At 45.3% G+C, this 6,621-nt stretch overlaps 1 pseudogene; it reads left to right on the top strand.

Annotated features, from left to right (window-relative positions):
- Nucleotides 1-2,571: 2,571 nt before the first annotated feature.
- On the top strand, nt 2,572-5,352 carry LOC114631309 (annotated as a pseudogene).
- The last annotated feature ends 1,269 nt before the right edge of the window (nt 5,353-6,621 follow it).

The following is a 6,621-nucleotide window of genomic DNA, read 5'->3' on the forward strand; positions in this document are numbered from 1 at the left end:
TCAGGGAAATGCAAATCAAAACAACCCTGAGATTCCACCTCACACCAGTCAGAATGGGTAAGAACTCAGGTGATAGCAGATGCTGGTGAGGATGTGGGGAAAGAGGAACACTTCTCCATTGTTGGTGGGATTGCAAGCTGGTACAACCACTCTGGAAATCAGTCTGGTGGTTCCTCAGAAAATTGGACATAGCATTACCTGAGGACCCAGCTATACCACTCCTGGGCATATACCCAGAAGATGCTCCAACATATAACAAGGACATATGCTCCACTATGTTCATAGCAGCCTTATTTATAATAGCCATAATTTCATTTTTAACAGCAGAATAATATTCCACTGTGTAAATATACCATATTTTTATTATTCAGTCATCATTTGGTGGACATCTGTACTGTTTCCAATTTCTGGGTATTATGAACAGAGCGGCAATGAACATGGATGAGCAAGTGTCTCGGTAATAGGCTACAGAGTCCTTAATTATGGTAAATCAATTTTCAGCTTTTTAAGGAACCACCACACTGATTTCCATAGTGGCAGTACCAGTTTGTACTCCCACTAGCAATGAATATTCCCTTTCTTGGCCTCCTCGCTAGCATGTGCTGTCATTTGTTTCATTGATCTTGGTCCTTCTGACTGGGGTGATATAGAATCTTAAAGTAGTATTAATTTACTTTTTAATAAATTTTACATTTACATAATTTCTCTGTTGGAAAAGAATGTTGAGCATTTTTAAAATGTTTTTATGTATTTGCATTTCCTCTTTTGAGAGTTTTGGTTCAGTTCCATAGCTCAATTTTAATTGGATTATTTTCTTAATGTTTTATTTTTCAAGGTTTTATTTTTCCCTTTGGTATATTATAGGCACCAATCTTCTGTAGGATGAATAGCAACATATATCTTCAGCCATAAAAAAATCCAGTTATTTGAAAAATATTTTTTTAAGATTTCAAAAAATTCTTAATAAAAGAGCTTTAAATCCAATGGAATAGAATGTATCCAGTTGAGTGGAGTGGATATGGTCTAGGTACATTTTATTTGTGTATGAATTACTGAAGACTGTATGGTTTTTTTTTAATAAAAAGACATTTATGTTAAAGCCATCTGTACTTTAAGAGTCTCAGGAACTTATCTTGGATTCTTATCATTACATGTCTTACTGTGAATTTGTTTCATTGCTCTATGTAAATTGAAACATTAGAGAATCTTTCAAATACTTGTTCAAAAAGACTGGCAACAACAGGACTAGAAAGGGATTAGCAAACAAAAGTAGTCAAAGAATCATACTACTTCGAACCTTCATCAAAACAAAAAAAAAGCGCTGAAATGCATAAAGAAACACAAAATAGGTAGCTATGAATAGGAACACCGTGTTATGTGCTCAACTATATAAAAACCGTGGGGAACTAACCGAAGAACAAAATAAAGCATTGCAGTGCTCACATTAAGTATACAAGCATCCCTGTGACTGTAAGGGCTACCAAAGTGAACTTTCTTGGATGAGCTGAGATAGGTACCAGGCACAACTGAAACATCTGTGATAAGAGATTCCAGGCATGGTTCAATTCCTTTATTTTATTATATTATATTTTATTTTAAGACAGGGTCTCACTATATAGCCCTGGTTGTCCTGGGCTACCACTCTGCAGACCAGGCTGGCTTCAAAGTCACAGAGAATCGTCTGCCTCTGCCTCCTGAGAGCTGGGATTAATGGCGTGTGCGCCAAAACTGCTCGCTATAGTTCAGTTCTTAACGGTCCTATTAAAACTTAGCAAAGGCCTGTGGCCTTTATGGCAGTTGTGACCCAGTTAAAATTGCTGTCTTTTTGAAATCTTAATCAAAAGGTCGTTGGTGGTTGTTGCTTGTGTGCACTTCGGTGGGGTATGTATACCTCCAGCGGAAGTCTAGCCCCCTCCGCCCCCACCGGAAAGGAAGTGGGACTTTGACGCGTAAGCCTGACATGTGACCCTGCTTCGCAGTGAGAAGCTTGAGGCTTGGGCCTGTGGCTCAGTCAGCTGGCAGCCGTTGGTCGCGTTCACTTCGCTGTGGAGGACCCTCCGAGCAGCATCAGTTACATCGACAGGTACCAATTTTTTTTTTAAAGAAATTCTTAAGAAATTAGTGTCTTTTTCAGTTTCTCGGGCGGTTTTAAATCTCTTGTGAGCTGGAGGGCTTGAGATGGGGAGCTTTGTGGTGTCTACCGGACGCTGGCCGTCAACTAACGTCTCTAACGGTCTCTGGCCTAGTCCTCTACAATTGTTACCACAGCCGCTTGGACGGGCCGTGAGGCCTGCGGGCTCGTGGGGCAGGGTGGGCATCGAGCCGCGGACAGGGCGTGAGGCCCGCGGGCTCGTGGGGCAGGGTGGGCATTGGGCCATGGGCATGGCTTGATGCTCACAGGCTCTTGGCACAACGTAGCTATTAGTCTGGGAGGTGGCTTTCTTGGTGTCCACATTTAAGTATGGTTATGATGGAGTTGTAAACTGATGAGTATATAGTGGCTGTTATTTCCACCTCTTTGCCAACAGGGCCTGTTTTTCTTTTCTTTCAGGGACCTGACTGCCTATTAAGATGGAACAGCAGCTAGCTGAGGCTTTGGAGCAGACAGATGATATTATTGAGGCTGTCCAGTATGAGCCTCCTCCAGCCAGACCCATGCCTAGTGGAGAAAAATCTCTTCATGAAAAACTGTACGACATTTATGTTGAGGAATGTGAAAAAGAGCCAGAGGTAGAGGGACTTAGAAGCAATGTCAACTTGCTAGAGAAGCTTATGAGAAGAGAGGCGTTGCCATGTTTAGTGGTCAACCTGTATCCAGGAAATCGGGGCTATTCTCTCATGCTGAAGGACAAAGATGGAGACCTTATCAAGTCCTTTCCAGTGCCTTATTTAGGACAGAAACTGCTTGAATACTTGGATGCTGAAGAGTTACCTTCTTTTCTGATTGATGTCCTGGAAAAGTCTCCTGTGAATGTTTTTCACCATGGGTGTGTCATAGCAGAAATCCGAGACTACAGGCAATTCAGTGATGTCCACCCTCCTGGGGAGCTTTGTGCAGAGCCTGCTGTGTCATCTGATGTGTCCTCTGCTACATCATCTGCTGAGACATCTGCTGAGTCATCTGCTGTGTCATCTCCTCTGTCATCTGCTGTGTCATCTACTACATCGCCTTCTGCTTACCAAACTCGGCATATTCTCTTACGTCCCATGATGCAGAGTCTAGTAAGCGATGTAGAGTCCATTACAAGTGATAACCGTCAGTGGACTGAGGAAGAAAAACTTGAGCTTGAGAGCCAACTGATTTTAGCTACAGCTGAGCCACTGTGTCTGGATCCCTCTGTTGCTGTTGCCTGCACAGCCAACAGACTGCTGTTTAGTGAGCAGAGGATGCTGACAGACACTATGAAACAATGCTTCACAACTCACGAGTGGCCCTTTCTAGAGCTGGAGGAAGAACAGTATATATGTACAACTCCTCCTGATGTTTCAACAATGGTTGCTTGCAGAAGACGAGCAGAAAGAAAAACAGGTGACCAATATGATCTGAAGATTGCTGAAGCAGGAAAGTGTGTAGATACATGGAAGCAGAGACCCTGTGAACTAGAAGCCCCCAGAGAAGTGGATGTGCATAAATATGCTAGAGGGAAGGAAGCCATGCCCTGTGATGATGCAGAGTCAACAGCCTGGCCACCCCCTGAGGTAAAATATGATTATTCATTTGAGTCTGAAGAGGGCAGTCAGCCATGGGAAGCCCAGCCCAGTACAAGTACAGCACAGTCCTTTAGTGACCCATTTTTCTCTCCTGAAGTAAGACCACCAACAGAGGGCAGATGTGATAGCCAGATGTATCTTCCCCATGTTGCCCCAAGTGATCATTCACAAGGTTCTGTAGCTGGGGAAAGGATTGAGCCTGGGAAGGCAATGGGTGTAAGCCAGGGGTCTGTCCAGAGCACAGCTGAATGTCTAGGAAAAATGCTGCAGGGGTCTACTGACTCCATCCATCTTGGCCAGCCCTCCCTAGGGAAGAAGACCACATCCCATTCAGTGTCATCTCCTGCCTTGGAGATAAGAGTTAAGTCCCCTGCTCTATTGTTCTCACAGCCCTCCACCTCAGGACAGGGCTCATCAGCAGTCAGTCCTCCCACAATATCAGTCAGAGGTAGGAAACTTCCAAGACTTGCTCCTTCTCCCAGATCAACTGGCCCGGCTCAGCAAACCATTTGGGGGGTGAGCAGTGTTAACACCCTCCCTTCAGCAGCCCAGTCCTCTGCCAGCTCAACAGAGAGCAGTCCAGCCACCCAGGGCCCCAGCAGTAGCACTGGCCAAAATGTTATCAATTTGCTTGGCCTAGCACAGAGAGGCCCTATTTTGATGAGTAGTCCATCCCAGGTGCTGAGCTTCGCCACTGGTGCCCCAGCATCTACAGAAACCTCTTCTAGAGGCTTTCTGTCTCCTAGAAGTCAGATGCTCAGTACCCAGACCAGAGCACCACAGCGCTCAGTGCAGACATCTGTGAAATTAATTGTAAAAAATACCTCAGGCCCTGTAACTGTTAGGCTTCCATCTGGCGCTGTCATTTTGCACCCAGAGTCACAAGCACAGAGGCAGCAGCCATGGCCGCAGCCACAGCAACCACAGCAGCAGCCATGGCCGCAGTCACAGCAACCACAGCAGCAGCCATGGCTGCAGTCACAGCAACCACAGCAGCAGCCATGGTTGCAGTCACAGCAACCACAGCAGCAACCACAGCAGCAGCCATGGTTGCAGTCACAGCAACCACAGCAGCAACCACAGCAGCAGCCATGGTTGCAGTCACAGCAACCACAGCAGCAGTCATGGTTGCAGTCACAGCAACCACAGCAGCAGCCACAGCAGCAGCCGCAGCCACAGTGGTATTTGCAGCCAGAGCTGCAGAGGCAGAAGCAGTCAAAGCCTTTGTATGTATTGATTCCAAGACAGCATCAGCCACCTAGGGCTCCTGTCCCTCCACGGCCAGTGCCCTCATCTTACCCACAGAGGTCTAGCATTCAGCAATGGGCACTGTCAGCTCAGCAGAGTGGTTTCTTTAACCTTGCTGAGGCTTCGAGGGTTCACCAGCCTCAGGCAACTGTGGTATGTCAGCTAGGCTCCACCCAGCAGAGTCATGAGCATAATCTTCCTTCACAGAGCTTCCAGTATCCTGCTGCCCAGGTAGAACAAGTGCAGGCTAGAGGCCAGAATGTGCAGCTGAGATTCATGCCACGTAGAGTGGCTATTCCCAGAGCAGCCATTCAGCAGAGTCAGCAGGGAAACACAGGTGGCCAGTACAGTGATACAGGGAGGGGAGGACCACCAACTGCCCCAGACTCTTAAGTCTTGCCAACTTTCCCTCCCTCAAAATGTGTATCAGTATTGAGCTAAGTCAATTTTCAGTTTTTACTTCAATTTATGGTGTTTTATAGCTTAAAAACAAAATAAAATACAATACTATAGTTTTACATAGAACTCAGGAAGGAATGATTTAAACTAGTGCTATTTTACTTGCTATTCTTTATTGTTGATAAAGTCAAGTTTATTGTAATGTCCTGATGTGTATCCACATCTAAACTAGGTTAATTTTAGTTTTTTCCAGATTGACATTTATCTAATTATTAAAATTGTAGCAGTATACTTTAATAATTTAGAGGCTTATTTGTAAATTGTGATTAAAAACATGCATTTTGCTGTTTTAACTGTTTTTTGAGGGAGCAAGGGAAGAGAATATCCTCCTCAATGACTTTTTTTTGAGACAGGGTTTCCCTCAATAGCCTTGGGTACCTTGGAACTCACTACATAGACCAGGCTGGTCTCAAAGTCACAGGGACCCACCTGCTGCCTCTGCCTCCTGGGTGCTGGCATTAAAGGTGGGTACCACCAACACTTGCCCTGTTTTAACAATTTTAAGGATGCAGCTTAGTATTAGTAAGTACAATCCCATTGTTGTGCAACATAGTTCTAGAACTCTTTGTTTTGGGGGATTGAAACTGCACCTGTTAACCATCAATTCCCCATTTCCTATCCCCCACCCCTGGCTGCCACCCTTTTACTTTTGGCACAAAGTCACCAAGATTCATACATGTTTTGCCTGTGACAAAGGTCATGGCTTTGTAAAACTCATTTCCCTGTATCAAATACATAAGAACTTGACTTGTGACCCAGGAAAAATGTCTTTCAAGGGAACTTGGTTGGTGTTTCTTTAGATGAAAAAGCTTGAGTGCAGAGTCTGAAATGCAATTGATGTGAGTGCACTGTGAAAAACTAACACTTTTTTTTGTTTGTTTGTTTTTGGAGACAGGGTTTCTCTAGGTAGCACTGCTTGTCCTGAACTCACCACATAGACCAGGGTGGCCTGAAACTCACAGATATCCACCTGCCCCTGTCTCCGGAGTATTGGTAGTAAAGGTGTGTACCACCCTCACCTGGCCTGATTAGGGTTGTCACACTGAAACTGAGTACAGCCTAGGCTTGCACTCCTGTGCAAGGAATTCCCATGGCAGAATTGTCTGATGAGCATCCAGCCCTCGAAGGTTTGCCCTGCAGCCAGGGCTCTGGCAGACCTCAGCTCTCCTCCAGACCCTGCCACTGGCCTGGAAAAGGCCATCT

Source organism: Grammomys surdaster, unplaced genomic scaffold (genome assembly GCF_004785775.1).
Source record: "Grammomys surdaster isolate TR1022 unplaced genomic scaffold, NIH_TR_1.0 357, whole genome shotgun sequence".
Taxonomy (NCBI): domain Eukaryota; kingdom Metazoa; phylum Chordata; class Mammalia; order Rodentia; family Muridae; genus Grammomys; species Grammomys surdaster.